Below are 26,913 nucleotides of genomic sequence, written 5' to 3' on the forward strand. Positions count from 1 at the left end.
TGTGCTTTTCAAGGAATATGTGTACCATGAATTTTTTATGTACAATACTGTGCTGTATGAAGAAAGGCTAAAATTTCTGGAGTCTTTGGACAGATGAAGTGTTATAGCACCACAAGAAAAAGTAATTCTTTATTGTTAAAGTATACTCTGAGGTAAATAGCATCATTAATTTGTTGTAGGTTAAATTACTGTGCAATGTTTCCACACAAAACTAAAAAAAAAAAAAAATCTTGTTTTACTGTTCATTGTTGCAATTTCATGCAATAACTCCACTATAATGCACACTGTGGAGTCTTCAGATTTTTTTAAAAACTCTATGAAAACTACAAATCAAATTAAGGGTCTATTCTCAAGAATACAGTTTAGGGATATAAAATCTCAAATATTTTAACACTTAATTCCAGTATCTACAGAATTTCTGAGAAATATTGAGCAACTGAATTGCTCTCTTACTTCTTCTAAGCACTTCTTTAGTATATTCACATCAGTGGATGCCATAAAGGTGAAAATTCTGCTGCTTCATCCTCTAAAAATTTAATGCTTCCACCACTTATGGGTTTTTTTTTTCCTTATGGACGCATTGGGATTTATGAATAGAGTTTATGAACAGAGTCCTTTTTATGAAGAAAATGTGTAAAGATCTCTTAAGACCTGTGAGTCTACTACAAAAGTATACTGAGTAAAAAACAATGATAAAATACCAACATGAAACTACAGAAACTTGGAACTTTCCATCTCTTTTCCATTATTGTGCAGAGGCTGGGTGTTTGGCTAAATCACCTTGTCTGATATGAATTCCACTTACATAGAATAAAGGTAAATCTGCAAATGCATTTCAGGTCAAAGCTCCAAACGCACCTACATATAATTAGATATATTTCTCAGGAACAGTCTTCCAATTCATAAGGGTTTTTTTAATGTAAGTTTTGAAACTGCAACTGTTAAACCAAGGCATTAAAAACTGAAATTACACGTGGACAGTTAATTGACAAGCCAGCCTAACCAGGAGATAATTATCTAAATATTAAATTCAATTTCTTAATACCACTCCAACATTTTAAGTGATTTATGTGTCTGAGATATCAAACTTTACACTTTAGTATTACAACACCTGTGACCTTCAGAGCTACTTGACCTTCAAAGCTACTTTACCTCCACACTGAAGATATCAGTAAGAAAGTCATCATCACAGTTTTTGAGATAAAAATCTCATGTCTAGCATAATGATTGATGATAATGCAGGGATAAAATCTATACATTTGGATGTGATAATACTGGGAATGCGACTATTATAATAAGTGTATATATTCCACATTTTCCATTTGGTATGTCTCTTTTCATCCAAATTTGTTCTTCTCCAGCTTGGTCAAGAATGTCAAAAGATCCAGCAAATGGAGTCCTCAAATAATTCCTCAGGAACTACTTTAACATAGCAAAATGGGGTTTATAACTTCAGAACATGCAAGAAAGCAGGGACTAATATGATCTTCTAGAGGACTAAATTAAGTACTGCCTGTGTTCCTTGCCCTGGGAGCATTTTCCTTATCTTCCACACCATTCTAATAAAGGAATAATAGAAAAAACACACAAAAACAGTAGTGTATAACACACAAGACATGACATGGTTGAATTCCATTGCTGCTGTCAAAAGTGTATAGAAAGTAACTTTTTCTCTCTCTCAGATAGTGCCTATTTTCCTGCTTGTAAGCTGAACAAATGATCAACAGGAGATTACAGGAACTGAAGGAGAGCAAAGAACCTGTACCTTGGGGTTTTCAGCAAGAGAAGAAAAGAAATGGAAAGGAGGGACTTGTAACAGTGTCATATAATACAATAAATTCTTCACTATTGCCACGTCAATGCTGTCAAACAAAAGTTCAGGTTTCATTTCCACGATGCAGTGTAGGATTTGGTGCTCTTTTTTCATTGTATACAGTTCTGCATTATTTTCAGTTAGAAGCCCTACTGCTTTACAGATATGTTAGTGTTTTAATAATTAATATATTATTTTGTTGTTGTCAATATTCTTTTGATTTATCTATATTCCCAGTATCCTTTTAAATAACTTCGTTGAATTTATTATTAAGTTTAGAAAGAGCACACTTTTGGACCATTCTGTGGTGGCGTGTTTTTTATTCTTTCAGTGTCTGTTCATACCCCCTCCCCCCGCCACTATCTCCTCCCTTCCCCAGTTGTTAATCTTCCCTAGCTCATTCCTAACCCCCTTCTCTCCAAGATGTCAATCCTCCCTTTCCCTGCCCCTTTCCCCAGGACAGTCACTGCCTATTTAGTGAGGCTCAACACCCTACTGGTTACTTTGTGTTACTCCACTCCCCTGTTTTCCCTGATAGGTTTATCTTATGTTAGTCCTGCCCTAAACTCCTCCCCTGCTATTCCCCTATTAGTTACTGTTCCTATACCCCTCCTCCTGAGTTCTTGTATAAAACCTTTCTTTGCTCTCCCCGGAGCGTCTTGGGGCTCACTGAATAAATCCATCCTGTTCACCCCCAAATCCTGTGTCGCCTCCATCTGTCCCCGCGCCAACAACTGGGACTGCAGAGCTTCACAGGGGAATCTTCCCTCGCCACCCAGTACGCCCACGCTCGGAGTGTCGCGGTGAGAGGGTGCTGACCGCGACGCAACACCATTCAGTCTTGTACTTTGTTTTGCTAACCAGATTGTGAGAAAAGATGGTCTTTGAAACACAACACAAAGAAAATGAACAAAAGATGCAGTGGGTGCTGTTCTTTACAATTTTTTGATATTAAAGAGATAAATTTACAGATAACAAGTAGTTGCTGCAATCTAAATACAAACAATTGGTGTTTCCAGTAATTTTTTTTAGTCTAGATGATGAAGTTCTGCTTGATGTCTACATTTGCTTAATGCCTGAAGAAAGTTACAATGGAAGTTTCAGTGGAAAGAATATATTATAAAATTGTGTAAATTTTTTCTTCCACCTTTCACTAAAAACAAGATACAATTTTTCAGTCGAAAACTTCCCCATTGTACTCTAACAAATTTTCATACATTTACAAAATAAATACAGGTACATCAATACATGTACTTTTGTTAATTTTAACATTTCCATCTAAAGAAATACATGTTTTGACAAACATGGCCTTTCTCCATGCTCAAGTGTACTCTCCATCTTCCTTCTCAGTGTGGACTCTTCTTGATAAATTCACTAAAATAGATCATATTCTTCCATCATCCTTCATTCCCCTTTTAGTTCATCTGAAATTATGATATGTCATGTTCAACAGGTCAAAATTTCATTAAGAGAAGGAATAAGTGATCTTTTATGAGACTTTTTTTACATATTAGTGGAAGTATAGGCTGAAGCACATACTTTCAGTTTGTTAATGTCTGTTTATTGGCTCTTTGAATATCAGAAGAACATTGGCTGTATCACAGATGATGTGTGTTTACACCTCATGTTTGAAAAAACCATCAAATTAAAAAACCTTATGTTTCAGTTCTTCAGAACTGAATCAAATTTTATTCTCCCTTGACTTAAAATAAAACCTTAAAAACTGTGGTTTTGCCAAGTCATTAACGCTCATTATCAAAAGTGTGGTATGTAAGTACTAATGAGATGATTCATGACAACACAATCCTTATTACATCAGTATGGCCCCATAATTGATTTAGTTAATGGTACCATCTGCTCATTTCCAGTGTTTTCCTTCCTTCCAAAAACACATCATATATTTGATTTTTTTAAACTATGTTTTCTGTCTTTTGCCCCACCATTTATTCTGAATTACCTTTTTGTCTTTACATCCATTATTGTGATAACACCCTTTTGCTGATGAGGGAATTAAGTTTTGAAAGAGTTGGTTTGGCTCTCAATGCTTTGTCTTTCCAGCTGATAAGTGGTGCTCTTGTGGTGATGAAATGCTCTTACTTAATGTGGAAATTATCTAGTGTTCTCTTCAGTTATAAACCTATAATGTCCCAAGCTTCAAGAAAAAAATTTTTATAGAAAAATAAGCTTATAGAAAAATAATTTTCTATATCCTGCCAAAAAAACTATAAGTTCAAGCGGGGGAAGAAGGAATAGAAAATTCTATTTCTGTCCTGGGGTGACTATGCATAAAAGACATCTACTTCCTGTCTTCATAACAGCACTACTGTAATATCAGCATGCAAACACAGCGTTAAAATTTTTGCAAGAAAAAAACCACACAAGATGGTGCAAGGAGAATTTCTATGGCTTAGTCTTTGAATAATTGTGGACAAATTAATGTAATTCATGAATTATGCCAATTATGAACAAACATTGAGCAAAAAAACCTTTTTGCTTATATTGGGATATTATGCTGGAATAGAGTTGATTAATTACAATGGGTAGAGTTATAAAAGTAATTTATCATAGTATAATAACTATTCAGGTACATATGGCTTATTTAAATGTATAAGATAGAACAAGAGCCATTAGAGCATTGCTGTACATTTTAGGATACATAACCAAGCACATTTTATGAAAGGCTGAGGAAAATAAATACCTAAAGTATGAAACTAAATGTAAAAAAGATTGCACTCTGCATTTTATTTTCACTAAGATTTATTATTTAAAGGAAGAAAAGAAAGAATAATCTAATAAAGGAAAGGCACTAGTTTTTATGGGTAAACTTTAAGAAAACTCTGAATCTTGGGGACATACTGGAGTGAAGGAACATAATTCAGATGGGTAGAGTTGGTCTTTTGGTGTCATCTATGCCTCTCGTGTCCCCTCCCAACTTCTCGTGCACCCGCAGCACACTCACTGGACGGTACAAGGGCCAAAAAAAATCCTTAACTTTGTGCGAGCACTACTCAGCAGTAACAAAAAAAAAAAAATCCTTGTGTTATAAACACTGTTTTCAGCACAAATGCAAAGCGTAGCCCCATACTGGCAACTGTAGAGATAATTAGATTCATCACAGCCAAAATCAGCACACAAAGGCAATCACTCACTCCTTCCCAAGGGCAGACTGATGCCAAGCCATTACCTGAGCAGAGCTGTCCTAAAATTCCCTTTTTTCACTTTTATTGCTGAACATGACATTATAGGGTACAAAACACCTTTGCAGTTGTTTCAGGTAATTTACTGGCTTTGTCCTCTCACATCCTATTCACAGTGACAGGGACAGACTGAGAAACAGAATCATATATTTATAAAATCATTAAAATTGGAAAATATCTCCAAGATCATTGAGTCCAACCTTTGACTAAACATCATAGCACTAAGACTCATGACCAGTCATTTCTGGAACATTTCTGTGGATGGTGACTCTACAGCTTCCTCCAGTAGCTCATTCCAATTCTTGACAACTCTTTCAGTGAAGAAATGCTTCTTAATGTCCAAACTGAACCTTCCTTGTCTTGAAGCCATTTCTTCTTGTCCTGTCACTGGTTGTTCAGAAGAAGAGGCCGAACAACCCTCATCTGGTCACAGCCTCCTTTCAGGTAGTTGTAGAAAACAAGGTCTCCCCTGAGACTCCTCTTCTCCAGGCTAAGCACCCCAATGTCCCTCATCTGTTTCTCATATGTCTCACTCTCCAGACCCTTCACCAGCTCCATTGCTCTTCTCTGGACATACTCCAGCACTCCAATGACCCTCTTGTAGTGAGGGGCCCAGAACTGAACACAACATTTGAGTTGTAGCCTCACTACTGCCAAGTACAGGAGAACAATCACTTCCCCAATCCAGCTGCCCACGCTATTTCTGATACAAGGCAGGATGAATTTTGCCTTCTTGGTCACCTTGGCATACTGCTGGCTCCCGTTTAGCCAGGTGTCAACCAGCAGCCTCAGGTTCTTTTCCTCTGGACCTCTTTCCACCCACTCAGCTCCAGCGTGTGTCACTGCCTGAGATCCTCATGACTCAGCAGCAGGACCCGGCACTTGGCCTTGTTGAACCTCATCCAATTGACCTCAGCTCATTCATCCAGCCTGTTCAGATCTCTCTGCAGAGCCTTCCTACCCTCCAGCAAATCACCACTCCTGCCCAACTTAGTGTCATCTGAAGATTTACTGAGCATACAGAAGGCACTCATGCTTTGCAGGCACTGTTCATAGCTCTGTCAGCACTATTTTGGTCAAAAATCTAAAACACAGCACCTTATGAATTTCCATGAAGATTAACTCCTAGGGAGACCCAGTACATCAGGCTAACAATTAGCTCTTAGTACATTGATTTCATCTAATCTCCGTGCACTTACCAGTAAGGCTTGCTACTTTGCAATATGCTGGAAGTGTCTGCTGTATATTTCTTCCCTTCTGTAATTAATTTTATTAGGAAATACTGACCACAATTTAATATGAACATTAATATTAGGATGTCATTTGCTGTCTATATTTAACTGATGACAGGACACAGGTTTTGGCCACAAATTTGTGATATTTGGTCCCAGAGCTTGAGTTTTTAATATAGGTTATGTTGACCTTACTGCAAGTGATTAGTCAGAATATCTGACACAATCTGATAAACCAGATGGTAAGAGCAAGCATGGAGACAGGGAACAATTGAGGTAGTGACATGAGGCAAGAGAGTTTTAAAAGGAGATTAGGTAAGGTATATATTAATTAGGGTAGAAGTGATTAGCAGAACACAATGATTAAGAGACACAATTTTGAAGGGCATATAGAAAAGGCAGATGTCCTGAAAACACTTGACAGAATAATGCTGAAAAACAAGGGTCATGAACCAAAGCTCAGGAAAGATTGACCAGTAAGGGACTTCAGGATAAATTGCTTCACAAAAAAGTAATTCATATGTAGCAGTACAAGCTATTAGGTCAGGGAAATCTAATTCTCAAATATATCCAAGAGATTGGTGAATGAGCTGGATGGACTAATTCTGTGTAGTACCTCTGCCACCAGAATGGCAAAGGTAAAACATCACTTAAACTAGCACGATAGTAAATTAAGTCATTTCAATAAGACTTAGAGTGTTGAATACTAAAGGAAAAAAAAAAGCTTGGCAGTATGATTTTCAAAAAAATAAACAAAAGAAATAAAATCAAAACAAAAAAACTAACAAAAAAAAACCCCAAAAAATAACAAACTACAAAATAACACACACACCAAAACCCAATAAGACCCAAACCAATCAAAAACAAAAAAAAAAATGGACAAAAACCTCACAAATAACAGAACTTCTGTTACTCAAAAATATTTTAAACTAGATTCTTCCTGGATTTATTGCTAATAAAAGAATAATAATTGTGAAAACACCTCCCATGGAAGTTTTATTTCCATAAAGAGGCAACAAAGAACAATTCTTCCTGAGAAGCCAAGACCAGGAACTTTAAAATGCAGAATTTTCTCCCCACAGTTTGTTATCTGAATTTCTTGCTTGTGGATCCAGCCATGAAGCAGGCTGAGCGTGTGTTCAAGAGATCTATAATATATTTCACAAACCTAGAAGAAGCAGCTGAGTGCTCAGTCATAAAAGCAGAAAAGCCCATGTGGTTGTTCAGCGCCGAACATAATTGTGTTCCTTCATTCATTTGACACAGAAACCTCAAACAAATTCTTCCACTTTTACCCACTTCTCTTTAAACCTGCACTGAACAGTCAAGTCAAAATTACCTTCTACCACACGACATCCAACTCTATTTTTATCTTTAAAGTTTACCAACCTTAAACTCTGCCTTTTTTTTCACTTGCAGCATACATTGCAAGGGTCTCGAGGTTGCACTGCCACTGTGCCAGCATGAGCTGGCAGTCCCAGAGGAGCATTAATCAGCACTTTGTGAGCACATTTTTGGACACCCCATGCCAGCAGTGCAAGCCTGGTATGCTGCAATTTCCCTTAAAAGCCGAATAGCTGTGTACAGACAGTAAGAACCTGCTGCTGCAAGCAGCTGGTACCCCTACTGCTGGAAACTTTCATCTTAGATAGTTGAATCTGCTCTCACAGAACAGTCAATTATCAGGTATGGAAATACCAGTACCCAGTTTTCCACTGGATAAAAACCTGCTGTATGTGAGAGCTTCATCCACAGCATGCAGTGACACAGAAGATGACTGACTGTGAATTCTCACTGCTGTCCTCTGTGCTTTCAGTTGCTCCTAAGAAAAGACACGACAAGTTAGCTGGCACCTGAAGCATCTTATTCCTTTCTAAGCATTGATGCATAAACATTAAATATAGTTGTCTTGAAGCTTAGTTCAGAAGAGTATCAGAAGATATACAGCCAAGATATTTAACAGTTTAAATTTCATGTTGTTCTACTTTTCTTTAGCTTCCCTTCCCACTCAAGAGAAAACAAACCAAGACAAACTATCAGCATTGGATTTTGTGCATTTAAAATTTTAAAATGCTTCTACAAGATAAAAAGTTGAACCTTTAAAATAAAATTAAGTCATTTTACACAACTGTATCCAAAAATCCAATTTTTAAAGAAATAATTGGGGTTTGTATTTCAATAGAATGTATTCACCCAGAATTCAAGTGATGTAAAATTAACTGTAATCATTTGTCAAGTGAAATGGGTATGTATATATTTCAACATTAAGACTTTTAATATCATTAATGGAACTTATTTCCACATTTCATATCTTATAATTCATAAAGTTATCTTTATGTAATAAGAGGTTGTAGAACATTCTATAAAAAGCTTTTAAAGAGACTTATATACTAAGAAATCAAAATGAGCCATTTTCTTACTCAAACGATTGGCCTTAATTACATTTAAGATCATCCGTCATCATGATCTATGATTTTGAGACCTGGATCCTCTCCAGGATGATACAGAATTTGGGCCAAGAGTAACAGAACTTAAGTTGCTGTATAAATGCAGGAGAAAGTATGGAATTTAATTTACAAGGGTAATTTCTGCTATAAATTTCCTAGTTATACTGTTCCCAAATAGCATGAACCAATGGAGCATAACTGTCCTCAAAAGAGATCAAAGGATGTCAAGCTTATGCCTAATAATCTCATTTTAAGCCAGGAATAGTCCTTGTAGAGACATCTCATGCCAGCAGTAAACAGTTTAGATAGATTCCTATATGCAAAAGAACAGATTAGTGATGCTGACCTTCTTTGTATGGCTCTACAAAGGAATATGGCTGGGAGGTAGCAGCGAATTGGGAAATTACTGATCTGGCAAGTGCTTTGTTTTGACATAGAGCTGTAAAATAATTTTCAATCCCAAAGGTTAAAGCAGACAGCAAATATGTTCATATAGTCTTGGTTCCTTTATACAAAATTCTTAAAAAGTCAAATTTCTGCATATTTCTGAATGATGTTTTGGCATCAAATTCTAATTTTGACAGAAAATTATCACCAGAAAGTGATTATTACAGTATAAACATCCTTTGTGATTCCTATGAACCAGTTCATGAATGAGTAATATAACAAAAGTGATTGTAGGTCAGTGAGGAAACAGTTTGACCATCTTTTTTTAGACTGGGAACACAAAAGTCTGAATCCTTGTTGTACCACAAATTGAGGGAGAGGCAGGAAAAGGGGTGTATTTGCACATTTAAGGAATCGGCATATATCTTTCAATGTGATTACAGCAGTTCTAAGAAAAAAGTCTGACCATTGTTTCTTCTTTTACTCTGATCTGTGACATGCCAAGCAGACAGCATGGATTTCAGGAAAGATTTACAGCCTATTACTTTCCTCACAGGACACTACCATGAGATATCCCCTACCAGCATAGTTGAAAATTTCCCAGCCACCAGTCTGGACTCTGGCTGGTAGAGACAGAAGAGAACAAAACAGTTGAATGGAATTTCCTTACTGATAGAATTAAAATAGTACAAAACCCAAGAACGTCCTTGAATTTGTCTAGTTCTTGTAACACTAACTTGGTCATAGGAACAGCCTCAGGCTCCACAGCCAGGAGAACAGAGGAGCTATTTGCCCCTCTCCCACAGTAACATATTATATATATATATAATTATAATAATATATATAATTAGATTATTATATATACCAGTATATCATAGTTTTCTTTCTCCAAAGGTACTTCACCCATATGAAAATAGAGAACAGATCCATAAAGGCATCTTGTTTTCTTTCCTCTACTAGTCATCCAGACTGTATCTTTCCCAGCATTCTTCTGCCTTTAAGGTTTTTGCATTTGTGTCTAGAAAGGACTAAGGCAACTTTCAGTTTCCTAAAACAGACCTCCCTGCACAATTGTTTTTCTTTTAATAGTTGTGGTTGTTTCACTCTGTAAATATTTCTCAGAAAGCACAAATCTTTTCTATAGTTGAGAGTTCATGTACTGGAAAGAAATTTTAAACAAAAAACATAACACAACTTTGTTTATCTACAGATGGGAAGCCACAGCATAAAGAAGGTGTCACATCATTTACTCACATATCTAGTTTATTTCCTTGCTTCCAGTTATATTACTACTACTAATAATATTATTAAGCAACTTTAATTTCCTTATTCTTAAGCATTCATGTTCAAATATTTTAATTGGTTTTTTGCATCAAATGAGGCATCTGCAGGAGTATAAAAGATTCTGTACCTCCACTATGTGGATTCAGACTGATATTTGTATTTGATTTGCAACAAGATTTGCTCATTCTAATACAAATAGAACTCCTGGTTAAGCGTATTTCAATAAAAAGGCAAATCTCACATTAATTAAAAAATAGATGTAAGCATCTAAAGATACACACACAGGAACTTTGGTATAATATGAACAAAAGAGGGGAGATTAGACCACCACGTAGAGACTGAGTTAGCTCATAAATTATGAACCTAGAAATGATGTATTGCATTACTCCTTTTCTCTAATTTACCAGCAAAATTGAAAACCTTAGAGGAAAATAATCTCTGACATGACTACTTCATGTACTGAGCCCAGAAGTGGTTTAAGGTTGCTAATCACCTCAGAATTTATTCCTATTCACTCAATTTTCTTGGATACATTGCGTCCTGTATACTAAGAATTATTTAAGGTTAACATTTTGCTGCATAACTGAGATAATATAGTTTTGTTAAATATCAGTAGCCAAGCAACCACAAATATTTACATACATATATATGTAAAAATACACATACACATACATATTGGTACTATAGAAAAAATATAAATCAGTTGAAAATAAAAATACTGCAGACTCAGGAAGTAAACAAAAGGCTACTCCTGGATTCGTCTATGGATGTACATGCAATAATAAACAAACACAATGGTCTTTATCTTGCTTTCTTAATGAAAAAATTATTAGCAATTTGACTTTTAATACATCGATCCCCCATAACCTAAATAATTTTTAAACTTATAGGCAACATCAGAATTTAATATTTAATTTACAATTAGCAGACAAGTATTTATTAAAGCCAGCAAAAGAAGCCAAGTATCCTAATTCAGGCTGCTTGAATTGTCTCACAACCTGCAAATCTAATCATCTGTATCAAATTCTGACCAGCAGATGCAGCAGTAGAGAGCAGCCAGCAGGCTGGCCAAAGGCACAGGAAATAGCAGTGGCCTTGTTAAGCTACATAGGGAGCAGTATATACAGAAATATAGGGTGGAAATCTGTCCCATTAGTAGTGCAGTGTTTGAAGGGATGAAGAAAATATTTTGTTTCTGAATAAGGAACTGCAGAAAACAAAGATTTTGAGAGCGAAATATCACACTCGTGTTTCTGGGGGATGCAATAACAATTTAGTGTATTTTAGAAAAGAAAGAAAGACACAGATAACTTACTGAAATCTCTTCCTACCTAAAATATTCTATAATATAGAGGCAGAAGAATCTACTGTACAACACTGTTTCATCATGAATGTGACTCCACTGATTCTAGTGCTCCCAAAACATAATTTTTTCCTTAAATTCTGTTTTTTTTCAGATCACATCAGAGGATGCATGCCTTATCCCATGTTCATGCAGTACAAAGATGCTTAGTACTCAGCTTCTAAAGGTTTTAAAACTCTTTGGAAAAAGAAAAAAGTATTTCTTAAAAAAATATATATTAAAGGTACACTGTCATTGGCATTTCTGTAGCAGTAAGTTCTGGTGTTTAATTTCAGTACTTTGAAATATGATAACTGGAAGACTTATTTCTCTAGGTAATGCTGATACCAGCCTTTATTAGATGCAGAGTTATTGGTAAAGAAGACTAAAAACTTTGCAGTGTCTTTTTAGCCCCTGACTGTAGGAGGATTTGACTTCCCCCTTTGAACACCATTACACCTTCATGATTCCTACTACAAGGTGCTCTTCCTCAGGTGAGAGAGTGTGCTTAATGCTTTATTGCAAAATTATAATTAACCTTAAAACATTTTTTTCGGGTATTCTTCTGTTAATTTAGCTTATGCTAGCAAGCAAAAGTTTTTAAGTAATAATGTCTGTTCTAATGGCTGAACAAAATAGCTTTCATATTCCTTAAAGACGAAAAGGTGGTAATTTTTAATTTCTGCTCGAAAGATCTTGTTACTGATGATTTATGTAGTGTCCATCTAGAAATCCTGTCTTAGATAAACACAACACCACCCAAGATTGACTTCCACTCTGAGAGCTCCAACTCTTTAGCTTTTAGGTGCTTGAAGCCTTTAACACATCCATTTTTGAAAACTCTGATTGCCTTATTAGTAAGGCAGTTTTCCCATTAGTCACAGATCATCTACACTGAAATTTCGGTTTTAAAATCTTTCTAGGGTACAGGTGATTCAAAACAATAATAACAAAATCTCATTTTTATCTAAGTCTGGATCTAACATGAAACTGATTTAGCCCTGAGAATCCACCACCAAATCTCAAAAAGAATTAAGCTTCTTGACATGAAAAGGCCAAAAATTTGGAAGGAGAGTTCAGTGTAAAGTCAGACATGTTCTGCCTAAATCTGCCTGCAGCAGGCCAGGAGGAAACACCGGCTCTTAATCCTTCCTGAGGTTGAAGTGGCTGGTGTCCTCTTCTACTTGGCATATGCATCTCTTAACCTTCACTCTAAATTAAACATATTTTCCTTGAGAAAAAAAAAATAAAAAAGGATTTTCTCTCTATATAGAACAGAAGTGGTTCCTATCTCCTATAAAATAATAAGTAAAAACAGTTCAAGGACTAAAAGTCTTTTCCCAGACTAGAAGATTTTGACTGCATGGCCTTTAAAGTTGGTGCCTTAAAAAAGAAACTACAGTATATTTGCTTATAAGTTTTTTTTCAGTTGAAGCTTTGAAGATATGTAGACAAGACTAAATCATTGGGGGGAATAAAAGCAAGAGACAAAAGTCTAAGTGGAAGCTATGTTGTAAACTCTGGAGTTAGAGTGGCCACTTGGAATGAACTATTGCTGAGTCCCTGCTCTCAGCATCACATTTATGTTTTATTCAAAGATTTTTTTCACATGCAAATAATTCTGAAGAATGGATTCAAATCCATGGTTCTGAGTGCTGCCCATTTAAGGTGTTAGCAGCAAGAATGGCATTACTCCACGAGGTAGGGCAGCCCAGGAGTGACACCAAAGCAGGCAACACCTTCATTAACCCATGTGCCAGCCTGCAGAACCCAAGCAGGGCACTGATGACCACGACCATCAACAACCCCAGGCACACGCAGTGGAAGATTGAGAATCCCTTTAGAGAGTCAAGGCCCAAGGAATGTACCTGGGAGATGGGCCAGGAAGGAGGCATACTTAGAGCCTAGCTCGGGAAGGGATTAAGGACCCCAGATTAAGTTGAAATGCAATTCCTGGATCCATGGAGAAGTGTAGCAGGAGGGGAAAATGGATCAGGGTTGGTACAGGCTGGTAGTAACCTCAGCACTATGTCCCAAAAGCATCCCCTGAACCTCAATCACCAAATCAGGTTTAAGCTGCATAGTAACTCAGGACAGCACTGGCCTTGAGTGTTGAAATATTCTGATCCAGCTACCATAGGTCTGGGACTCAGATGCCATATCAGTGTGCAGCCAGGTGAGAGAAGAGAATTACAGTGGACATGTCTCTATTTGTATATAGCCAACCCACATTTTTATCAGATTTGCCACAGAGCTCAGAATCTTGAATTGAGTTTGCTGTTTGGGTACTACTTACCATTCTGCTTTCCATTAAAAAAAATAAAAAAAAGAAAAAGAAAATCCAAACTAGAACAGTGAGATGAAAGAACAACATTTCACCTTCAATTTTACTCAGTTACCAAAACAACAGAGAACTATCATGATGCTAATTCTCTGTGATAAGGATTTTGTGGCCATTATGTCATTTCTGCAATTAATTTTACAGTGAACATTGTATTCATCCCATGTAATTCTTCCACTAAGTAGCTTGATCTTGCAGTTTGATCTAGTTAGACAAAAGTTTCAGGATTATGTTAGGGTCAGACATAAGAGGTTTGCAGAGAATGAGATAAAAAAATTACACATAGTGGTTAGCAGTGGAAGTCAAGGAATGATCGAGCCTTGAACCAGGAAAGAATATATTGTTTTGGGATGCTAAAGCCAAAACTAAACAAACCCTTGAGCTCTTGCCAAGTCTACAAAAACTGAGCAAGAAAGAAAATCAAGCACACTAAAAATTATAAGGAGTCTGATTGACTTTAGGAAAGTTCAATCCTGCTTCTTGTTATTGATGAAATAAAATGTTTCTGGCAAAAGCTACATTTTTAATAAAGTAGTCTGGTCACTAGGCTGAAACTCCATTCCAAAGTGGAGTTCATTCTGTTGGGGATATACGAAGATATTTTTCTTAACTACTCGAGCCACTCTGCCTACCACAAGCCTACTCCTGCTCCATTGAAGTCAATAAAAAGGTTACTATTGATTTCTACAAGCATGGGATCAGATGTCATGCCAAGATCGTCCAGGAGGTAGAAAAAATTGAATATTGAAATAGCACCATGAATACCTGCCATTTTTAGCTCTGCCTTTACACATAAGCTGTTATGTTTTCTTCCAGTCAAACCTAATACAGTCGGAAATATTTCCCTCTTGCTCTGTTGCAGTAAAATATTACACTAGGAGCTGAAGAAAAGTGCCCAAACATCAGCCTCCAATACTGCTTCCTATTGAGACACTGCTTAAAAGACCTTCCTCATCTGAGTAGAGTTTCATGAATTGAACAACTTTTGTGATAAATGCCTTTACTTTATGCTAGTTTCTAGCAGATCTCATACATCTGCCTTGCAAGACATCTGTCCATTGCCAGAATTTCCCAGATTCTTCTGCTTGCATTTTGAAATAAATCAGTAACCAAAACAATGAAAACCTAGCCTTTTTTTTTTTTTTTTACCAAGACAAAGTGAAGAACAGTATGGGATAGACACCTCCACCAGAGCAGAACATTCTCCCTTATAGAACAACTTGTCTCTGAAATGTAAGCCTTAAGGAATACCAGTTTAGAGAGACAGGTGATGGAGAAAACTTATGTGAAGCTAAAAGGGAGCAAAGAATAACAGGAAGGGAGCAAAGGTTGCAAATCAGTTTCATCATGAAAAGCAACAGAGACCATTATACAAAATACATCAATATAGTGACATACCTCATTTTTTATACTGTGTTCATAATTCTTTTTCATCATAGAAAAATTTAGATCAAATGGTAGACAGGCCTTATTGCACTAGGGGCCTCACAAAGATACTTTCAGAAGAAAAAGTCCCCTGTTGAAATAGGAATTTTCATTGTTATTTGTGTAATCTTAGTTGTATCTGCATGTTCAGCTGATGTACAATAGACCAAAAAGTGGTGTAATTCACATGCCTGAAAAAAATCACTGTTTTTTTAATTTCACCACTGAGGTAGCAGAAATGAATAAGTGTGCAAACAGTTAGTTGAAATATTAATAGGACCAAAATCATGCTGAATTAAGTTTATGGTATACATGCACTACTGTTTTTCAAGTACATTGAGATTTCCTCAAAGCAAAAAATAGTCCTCTAAGACCCAGTTTTGCCTCTTGAACCTACTATCCTGTTTGTCACTAAGGCACAAAATGTTCTTTTATTAATTCTACCTCCATTCCACAAATATCTTCAAACAGTTTGAAACTGCACATTCTTCTGTGTAGGTTTTTCATTTGCTTTTGTACTTCATAATAATGTCACATATAGAAAAGAGACACAGTGGGAAGTAACAATTTTCTTTGATAAAACCCTGATTGGAAGACACTGTGGGCACAAGTAATAATTGCAATACACAACCAACACAGGTGCAATTACTGTTATTGGCCAAATTTTTTAAGATGTTATGAAATCTGCATGAACAAATTATACATAGTAGTCTGAGTTGGAAGGAGCCTAGAGGAATTATCAAGTCCAGCTCTTAAGTGAATGGCCCATACTGGAATCAAACCCACAATCTTGGCATGCTTAGCACCACGCTCTGACCACCTGAGCTAATCTCAAATATTTGCTAATGAACTAGAGGATCTATAAAGAACCTTCACTTGTATGTTGTACTGTGCTATTCTTACATCACGGATTTGACTGAACCCTTATAGCTGTGTTAATAGCTGCTAAAGTACTGAGTATGTATATCTACACTGCCAATTTTGAACTATGATCTATTTCTAATGACAGTATGAAAGGCTGTAGAAGAACCTCACAGAGAACATCTTCCTGACATTTAAATGTCACTTGACAGATACAATATTAATGAAAAGATTTTCATACTGTCCTCCAGGTTTTTTTGTTAAAAAACATTCCTAGAAATCTTATGTGCTTATCTATTTTCACCTCAGTTTTGGAGAGAAATATTTATCAACATTGTCTCTCTAGTTTATAACATCCTATAGAATAAAATAAATTAGGATTAAAAAAAAAAATCTGTATAACTTTTGTCATATGAAGCAATTTCTAACAGTTAACAAATAGGACAAGTTCCCCTGGAAAAAGTGATAAATATTAACTGCTCAAAAAGCAATGTGTGTCCATGACTTTTTTACCTTTTCTCTTGTTTGGTTAATGCTTACAAACTGAGACCCTAATTTATTTTCAGCTGAGCTTGAAAAAGCAGAATTAGAGTTCCAGCTGTATTGCTTACTGTTGGTCATAAGCTTTAAAGTAAACTTCCTGCCCAAGATATTATCTCTTATCATTAGCTAGCAGAACATCCTTTATCCTACTTTTTCTGGATCAAAAAGAGAGATAAGACGGTAATACATCTTTGCAGAAACTAACTGAATCTTCTTTTAAGAAAAGTTTATCAATATTTAACCTAGTATATACAGCTAATATGTTTGTATTTTAGGTAAAGGTGACTTAGAAAAATATCTAAATGTAAGAACCCTAAATTTTTTTACCCTGTAGAATTGCACACTCTATCTGCATATCCTGCAGTGTGATGACTTCAGCTTTGACATTATGCTGAGACAGTGGCTTGCATTTACAGACATTTTTAGGATTTCCTTCCAGAACTCTCCAGAGATATAGAGCAATTTCTTATACCACAAATTAAACCTGTGGAGTCAATAATTCTTTCAAAATGTTTCTAACACATCAATTATTAATTTCACTTTTATATTCAGTGGCTTTCTACTAATGGCTTTATAGATATATGTTGTTGTCGTGGAGAGGATAGGAGGAAGTGAAGAGGTATATAAAGCAAAGAAAAATCATTAGAAACATTTAACTTGGAAATCCTTGTCTCTTATAAATTTTATTTCAAAATATTCTCATCTTCAGAAAGGTAAGTCTTTGATAAAACAATGAAAGCAGGCTAACATGTAATATATTTTAATAAATAGTGTGAAAGCTAAAGTATTGACTGCTGGCTTGCAATAAGGGAAAATGACTTTTAACACCAGATGGGTGAGTCACCACATGGAACCTCTGGCCACTGAGAAGTGCCTCATGTGCAGTGACTAGGACATTGCACTTTACAGTGCATTTCTGAGTAGTATTTTTGGTATTAAAAAATTTACCCACAAACTCAGTGTATTTATTACAACCTTCCTTTCCTATCCAGAAAGTGATATACTGGTCCTTAACCATTGTGCCCTAACTCACAGGAATAGCTGTGTTTCAACAATGGGCTGAGATTCTTGTGCAAATTTCTCATCCTAAACCATATCCAATTTTTTTTTTTTTTTACTTAAATGAAAAAATAAAAAGAAGTACCATAAAACAAATGACTGTGATTTGGTTTTGCACTTTTATTTTTCTTTCCCAAGAGTGGACCTTCATAAAAGTTAAGGGCCAAATACTATGTGTTTGCAATCTCTCTAATACTGAGGAGAACTTAATAGAATCTAAACCTTTGTTTTTATTTTTAATGTAACATTTTATTTTCTTACTAGAAAAATATTTTAAAATAAAATTTGTAGTTTAAAAATAATATATATATTATTTTTAAATATTTATAAAATATTTTAAAATATTTATATATATTTAATATATATAAAAATTTATATATTCAAATTTGGAAAATATTTTGAGGGTTTTTTAATCCCAAAGAGAAAAACATGCTGAAATTGTTTCCTTTTCAAGAAAAATATGTGGGCTTTCACTGCTGGTATTCAAAATACGATAACATCTGATTTTATTTGTCTGTAAAAGAAATAAAATAGAAGACAGCTTGAAAATGAAAGAAAAAGCACTTTATTTAAAGTCTCTTTAGGGAAGCAAATATAATTCATAACAAGATATGTGCAGGGAAGGTACACAGAGGTCAAGTTTAAAGAAGACATAATCATAAAACATGAATGAATGACACTTATCTAATTTATGTCAAAGGCTCAACGCAACAACTTTGAATGCATGTGGGAGAACAAAAATGATAGATACAGAGGGCTTAAGGTTTCTTATGATGTTTCTTAAAATAAATTGTGGAGGAGTAGAAAGATGTGCAGTGTATTGAAGCTCAAGGACCTGCAAGTATCACCCCTCTTAGAAGAACCTTAGTAAGAAATGTTCCAAACCATCTCTTTACATGATTGTCCTAAAAAACAATATACTTGAAAAGTTAAGTAAAAAGCTGATATTGAAGATCAAGTTTCTCTCCTCTGGCAGCTGTTAATTGAAGAACACTTTTTATATTGCTTTCTCTTTTCTGCAGACATTTTTTTCGTGCCAGGGTAGATGTGCTGGTAATCATTTGTACTGGTTCCAACTCAGCTGACAAAAAAGCAACATTCTTATCAGTTTGCACACCATGAATGCTTGTCAAACCTATGAAAAACATTAAAAGCACTAACACAGTCTTGACAAACCCACAAAAATACCTCTTTCTTCACTAGAGTAATTTTGTACATCTTCCAAATAGGAGGCTAAACCTTATACACCTGCAGTGCTTGTCAAAACCTGATACAATTGAACTTACTCCCTCAATGTTTCTATCTAAACATTTTTAACTTGAAGAAATGATGGTTTGGACTTTTCTATTCTAAACAAGAATTATTTTGTCTTATTATTTTTGAGCTTTAAAATAAATACAATAGATTACTAATAGTTGACTAAATATATTTAATCTGCTTTAATGCACAAAAAAGAGATATTTAATGCTATATTTGATAATATTTACAGATATGAAAAAATTATCATTTTTATTTTTCTATTCCAAACACTGATCTGAAAAAAAACACTATAAAGTAGCAGGTGTTTTTATCATTTGTTTCTATACAGCAAATTGCAATAGTCTTCATTTCAAAGTATACTTATTGCGTAAATTAGACAAATCTTTTCAAATAATAAAATTTCAATGTCCGTAACCAAGCATCTTTGAAGTTTACTCTGACAACGTGCCAAAAGAGATTTGAGAAGTTGGAGGTATCCTATATGTAGGCAAGAACTACAGTAAATTTAACCTCTTAAAGTTATTTTGGTCATCAGTAATGATTTGAGTCCTGTAGTACCATAGACAATGGCATTTATCAGTCCTAACCATAACTCTATGAAGATCCATCCTAAAAGCAAAAAGATGATGATTATACCCTTTTTTTCCCAGTGTTGATTATATTGCTTTGAAGGTATTAGGCTGCAGTTTTCCTTAAGACCTACCGCACAGCATAGTTCAAGTTCAAAATAATGGCAGGGTGTCAGAACATAGGATACTGAAAGATTTTATTTTTCAAGAGGACAAAGAATGAACAAGTCTGTCCACTCTTCTTGTACAGAGTCAGTTTTGTTTTTGCAAAGAGGCAAAGTTATCTCCCCAAAATTATTCTTTTTATTTCCTTCCATCTTAACTTCACATGAGTGTTCTTTCTTTGTCTCACACAAATTTACATCTCTACTTGCCTACTACTTCCCCACCTATATCTGACTGTATATTCATTGATGACAATTTTGGTAAATTATAGTGACAGGCTACTCAATATCATCTGCAAGAGCAGAAGATATAGGGCACATTTTTTCCCAATAAAATAATTAACAATATAATTGTTTTATCTATAAAATTCCCAATTTTCAGACTATTGGAACGGAAGATTAAATATCTGTTTTAATTAATGTTCATTTTATAAAAGTGCTCAGACTTAAAAATACGCAGAACTCCACTGGCCTCTGTGAGGGAATACATGAAGTCTTGGTTCTTGTCCTGAAGATCTTAGTCTCAAAGAAAACTTAATATTTAAAGAAAATTAATGTGAGAGAGGATGATCAAATTGTCTGCCAAAAGACTCCCTAAGAATCACTTAATATTTAAATCCACCTAAATACCCAGAAAATAAGGACTGGTTGAAGGCTGACACATTCAGCCACTCTATTCCTGTCCCTTGAGCTTCAACAAACCTAATTTATACACGCCAGCCCACCTATCCCCATGCCACCGCCCTCAGCAGCTTGCTAGCTTTTAGGAATTAATATTTCATTAAAATAAAGGTTAGCACCATAGGGTGTTAATGGCATTGTATTTCTATTCAGAACACTTAGTGTAATTTGAATCATCAATAGAAGAAACAGAAGGAACAGGAGGAATGACCTTTCTTGAAATGTGCTGCAGGAAGAGAAATGTCAATAAAAAGCAAACAGTGTTTTGCATATCCCCTTACAAACAGCCAATTCCTGTTTATGCAGTTAGGAGAGTAGGCTTTTTCTGAGCCATCAGCTTGGCACAAGGGATCACTTGACAACGTGGGAGTGAAATAAGAGCTCACACATCCCATGCAGTGTCCTGCTGCTCAGCTTCAGCAATCAAATATACATGAAGCTCTTTGCTTCAAAATGGCAACAAGTTTAGGACCAGCAGATTAGAGAAATCAATGACTTTATCTTGTGTTATCCTCTTCTCTTTAAAATTCCAAGAATGTCAAGCAAACAAATACATGACCATAATACAAATGCTATAAAAGGACCATAATACCAAAACCATTCACGACTTGAAGAAATAAACACTATTAAATGTGAATATTTTTATACAAATATATTGCTTCTGAATAAGGCATCAGATCTTCTGGTTCTCCTAAAACTGTTATAAAACCTGGGGAAAACTCTTTTGAATTATTTTCAAACTCCCTAAAATTTCTGGAGTTTTCTGTAGTAAACCTGATTCCAATCACTTCGTGTGAGAGACATCAAAAATAACAAAACCACCAAAAAAACACCAAATAAACCCCACTGTTTAGAAAGCCAAAAGAGACACCACCAAATAAACGTGAAACTTTAAGCATAAATGTGACAGGAAAAGTTTGCAAAGTCGATAATTTAAGAACATATCCATTCTGCAACAGAGAATGCTTTTTGAAAGCAGTTTACAAAGTTGAGCTACAGATCAATCTCTCTCCCATGCAGTTCATACCTCTGTAGGAAAGAACTGCCAATTAGAACAGCTCTGAACATTTTAAATCTGTGTTCTTTAACCTCTTAATTTTCCCTTTACCCTCTACAAAATAATATCATGATCGGGATAGAAGAAGTGTATTAAATGAAGTAAATAAATATGTTAGAGAGATAAAGACATGTCATGAAAGAGTTATTTGACAAAATGTGAGCTAAATATTGTCTTCAGTTTCCAGTCTTCTTAACCAGCCTGTCAATAAGCCTCAGGATTTAGGTCTGAACCTTCAGCCATGTTACTCCATGACATGCTCAGTATGAAGTGGCCCCATCTTCTGAATTCTTACCAGAACTGGGGATGATGAGTCATCAGTTTAAGCATTTAACACAGCATGAGTTTATATATCAGCACAGTAAAAGTCTGTGTAACATCTGTGGGACAGCAACTAGAGAACTTGGATAATCAGTTTGACCCTCATTCTGGATGTCTTGGTCCCCTTCCACTCTTGCTGTGCTTAGAGACCAAATTTCACATGAACTATACCACATTAAAAACCGTCATTTGTATGGTTGTATACAAAACAAAGGTCAGATTCCTGGAGGACTTGAGGATAAACATGCATTGTTATTTTTAGTTCCCCCACAGAAAATTGATTATCAGTAGTTCTTACAGGAAAAAAGAATTGCCTGCCTGGAATCCATTTAAAAAGAGAAATTCTGAATTACTCACTGGGGAACAGCTTGATCAATTTTATTCATACTTTCAGGATAGTTTTAATTCCCTTTAAAAGTTCATCTGGAAAAAAAAAAAAAAAAGATAAAATAATACCCCGAGGTAAAAAGAAGAAGGCGAGGGAGGGGAGGAAGAAAGAAGACATAAGACATACAGGCTACTAATGGAACTCTTATTGAGGCCTTAATTAAAAGCAGGCACTTGATCACTCTGTAATCACTGCCTTGAATTAAATGTCTCAAGTGCAATAACTAAAATATAATGGGACTTTTCAAAGTGATATAATGGAACAACATATCCTTTTTTAGGCTTATTCTTGGTTCCTCCAGATATCTTTTTATAAGTATTATTAAAAATGCATATTTATATTGCTTGGAGGCAACCTCTTCCCAAGAGTTCAATCACGAGAACAACAGAAGTGGCAATTGCTAAGGTACTTCTCAGATTAAGAATCTCCTACAGGTTCAACATTTGTATAGGCAGAGTAACAAGATCTCTGAAGCTTTGAATAATTAGCCTTTCTGCAAGGAAAATGAGACCACTTTGCTTCACATCAGGGTAACCTTGAAGAAAGTTTGCTGAAGTTAAGTTTTCACTAATTAAAAAGAAGAAATAAGGGAGATTAAAGGGGGGAAAAAAAGAGGACACTTTATAGGGCAACATTGTAAAGACACAACGGGGGAAAAAAAAGTTGTTAAGCAGTATACAGATGAAATGAAACAGTGGAAAAATATATAAAGATAAAAACAGATACAAAATAAAATGTTTTTAATTTGAATTTTTAATGCCAATAAACTTAAGATACCCCTGTATTGAGGGGATATAACTACATGTGTAAGCAAGTTTTCAATTCCTACTTCTGAGTACATATTCATGCAGCAAATTTAGTACTAGAGTTAGGGGTTTTTTAAAATTTTTGACAAGCACTATAGCAATACCTGGGTGGACTGTTAAGGAAAGAGAAAAATTTATAGAAAGAGATTTCATTAGCAGGATACCTTGCTGTAAATTAAAAGCTTTCAGGCAAGCACATATGGCACCTCAGGTATGGGACACAGAGACTTATTAAATGCCCAAAGCATGTTTCTGACAAGAACTGAAGCAAAATCCAGACAATGAAATTCAGGAAGTTTCAATATATTCAAAATATCATTCAATTTCTAAAGCTCTTATTATATATATATAATGAAAAATAAATAATAAGGAATAGTTTTATGTACTAACAGATAACAACAAAAAAGAAAAATAAAGAAAAAAAAGTAAATTATGAGGAAAACCAGATCTTGCTTCAAGTGTAGTAGTAGGTCTCTGGTTTCACTGTACTGTAGGTTTTATTTAAACCAAATTTGCTACATCCTGCTGCTTTCAAAGAGGAAAACTATTAGTTTCCAACTGGGTATCTTTCAGCAGGCTGATTCTTGACTTTTTACAAGTTTAAAAACTAAACAAAAAGACAGTGCTAGCTTTAGAGTCATAAATGTCAGCATGAATAACAAAACACGATAGACTTTAAAAAAAATAAAAGTGAGGAATGCAAACTCTCGAGGCTTTTACCAGCCTTTTTCTAGCCAAGGTGAGAGGTTATAATCCCTAAGTGTTTAAGGACCATTAAAGGACTCAATGGATTTGTAGGCCTTTCTGATTATACGGATCTCGCTGAAACTTAAGTCTCTGCGGTGTGTCCACGTAGGTTCCTGGGATTGTAGTGCCCAAGAAATTGCTGCCTGTAATAGCTGAAACATGGAAGAGAGCTGCAGCTACCTCTGCACAGTCCATTTCCCAGGTGAGAAGAAGGTCACCTAGATCTTTCTGGGAAGATTTTTCCCCATTGTTAACAATGTTACCTAAGAAATCATCTCCTAGAGCCCACAACAGAATTGAAAATCCTCCAGAAGCTGGAGTCTGCTTTGCACCTCCTGGGTTAATATCTGAAGGGCCTTGCACTGATCTTATACCACACAGAACTCAAACACAATGTGACAAACGGGCAAAGAAATTAATGTTGTGATTACACCAGTTAAGCATTTTTTATAATTGCTTCTAGCTGTATGATTGTTTATTTATTCCTCTCCCTGCATAGAAATGTTACTAGTTTAAATAAAGAAAAGGGTGAATAAAAGTTGAATCAATACTGACAAAACTTGCAAAAATAACACAGAAGTTGACATATTAGAATGACATAGAAATGATATTAATTATCTTTATAGGTTTGCGCAGTAGTTAATATATTTCACATTATTTAACTTGGAAAGCCATATGTGGTATCACTAGACGTGAAGAGTATCTCTAAACAAGGGAGAGCCCATGGGCCTGAACAGTAAGTTATGCCTTCCTTCCTTCCTTCCTTCCTTCCTTCCTTCCTTTAATGTCACATGTTGTCTACACTAAACTCAAAAAATTACAGTTAGAAAACACCAAAAATTTGAATTTCATGGGCTGAAAAATTTGCTGTGATGGCTCCACTTGAGCTTATAAAAAAATATGGGTCATAAGTAAGATATAGGCAGTAATGATGTTCAATTCATTAACCTGAATTTAATACTAGGATAGAAATCCATCAACTGAACTGTGAGGGCAAAATATTTCATATCTCTTAGGTATATAAGAGTCAAGTGCAACTCCTGGCAATGACACTGCAATAATAAGTGTTCAGGGATTATTCAGAATAAGAGCAGGGCAATATGCCACCTTCTCTAATCCACCCTCTAATACGCATGGGGACAAGATTTCAACTTGGATTTTTATTTACATTGATTTTCATATTATCAGGCATGTGTGGAAATAAGAGATCTCTTTGCATTCTGCCATTGGAGGAAAAAACATGTAATTTTCTTTCATAAATGCTAATCATTGTCAAAGTTTTGCTGGCATGCCAAAAGAACTGCATGCACTTGCCTTTGCTTTTGGCTGGTACTCAGCACCTTAAAGAACTGTGTCCTCTACTGAAACAATTGACAGATCTAATTCTTCCCTTTACACCTCATACATGGAAAAGGTAAAGACACAATGTTATATGTGGGCTTCATTTTGGGGAAAGTTTTCTTTGTGGAATTCTTGAAAGTAAAAGCTCTAGTTATTTTCTAACACTTTATTATTTCTTTATGACTGTGGCACAGATGCTGTTTTTGGAAAATATGTTTTCTCACAGGCGAGAAGTCAGTATATTGGCAGGGATGACTCACTTTTGTGTTGGCTGACTTCAAGAAACAAAGCATTTAATGAGGATTCTAGTTATGTTTTTTGGAACACCTGCTTTTAAAAAATAACACAAAAGTTGATGAAAGTATTTCAGCTAATTTTTGAGTGCCAAAAAATTTCTCTGAGGTAAAGTACAGCATATCAATTCTCAGAGGGCTTTTTACACTATTAGAACACAAAATTTCAGCGTCACAAAATTATTTTCTAAGATAAAAATAAGAAAAAAAGGTTACACACACTTTTCAAATTTCAATAACATAATAAAATTAGAAAGGCTCATTATACAATATTTTTTTAATACAGATGATTTCTCTTCTCAGATGTGAAATGATATGTATCATATACAATAGCATTGTTGTTTCTTTCAAGAAAAGTGCTGTCACACAAAAAAAAGTGTGCCAAATTTCTCAGCATTTACCAGAAACTAAATGAATAAAAACACTACTCTAATTTCACCTAAATTCAAGTGTAAACTATTTAAGCAAGTAGTATAATGCAATGGAAAATTATCAAAATGCTTTTAAGAGAAGATTATTTTATTATGGTCTCAAACAAACATTTCTCTCACATTTCCTTTCCCTTTTGTGGTCTCACAGAGGTGTGTAAAGAAAAGGAGATGTGATGCAGTCTGACTCCTGAATGAGATTTGGAGAGCACAGAATAGACAAAGTTGCAACTTCTCCAAATATGCATAGGTATGAGTCAAGCTTTTCTTCTTATTGCAGCATGTAATGTCAAAGAAAAATATGAGAGCAAATAGATAGCTGGGAAAGTCTACCATCCTTACTAGTAGGTAACAAAGGTGGATACCCATAGAGGAAATATGGAGATGATCCTGCACTATAAACCAGGAAGTGATAGAGTGATAGATTCAGACTATTAAATTGTGGTGGAATGAAGAGCATTTATCCAGAGCCAAAATACAGATACACCAAACCCCTAGTGTTTTTTTCCATAATGTAATGTCAAAAAATCCTGGTTTCACTTTTTTTCTCTTATACTGGAAAAAACTAATATTATTAACTTTCAAATATCCTTATAATGATCAAATTAATATTTTATTAAACTTTATGGATTCTCTCTCTGAGAAACTATAGAGCAAGCAAAAAATTTTGCATCCCAAAACACTATTTCTTTGTAAAAAAGAGACAAAGAAAAATGCTATATTCCACTTCAACCTTAAAATCATTCCAGGTTGCTCTTGGACTTTAAAGGCTCTTTGTTCCTCTCCTCTTTGAGAGACTTTTTGCAAATCTTGTAGAAAGCTAAACATAAACTCACTAGCAAAACTCAAATGCTGTTTCATGTATTAGAGATGACTGAACTGACTGAATTAAAAAAAAAAAAAAATCTTGACTTAAAGTTCTAAAGT

At 35.1% G+C, this 26,913-nt stretch overlaps 1 long non-coding RNA gene across 5 annotated transcripts in view; it reads left to right on the forward strand.

Annotated features, from left to right (window-relative positions):
- LOC115493833 (uncharacterized) overlaps nucleotides 1-26,913 on the forward strand; it is a 113,955-nt gene that overhangs the window by 67,572 nt on the left and 19,470 nt on the right. For 4 of the 5 annotated variants that reach the window (XR_003958798.4, XR_012054070.1, XR_012054071.1 and 1 more), the window contains exon 2: nucleotides 26,138-26,236. This is a non-coding gene — a long non-coding RNA (uncharacterized lncRNA). Of the gene's footprint in view, nucleotides 1-23,465; nucleotides 24,127-24,550; nucleotides 24,661-26,137; nucleotides 26,237-26,913 lie in introns of those variants that run through there. The other variant, XR_012054069.1, reaches the window with a different exon arrangement.

The sequence above is a fragment of the Taeniopygia guttata genome, chromosome 2 (genome assembly GCF_048771995.1).
Source record: "Taeniopygia guttata chromosome 2, bTaeGut7.mat, whole genome shotgun sequence".
NCBI classification, from domain to species: Eukaryota; Metazoa; Chordata; class Aves; order Passeriformes; family Estrildidae; genus Taeniopygia; species Taeniopygia guttata.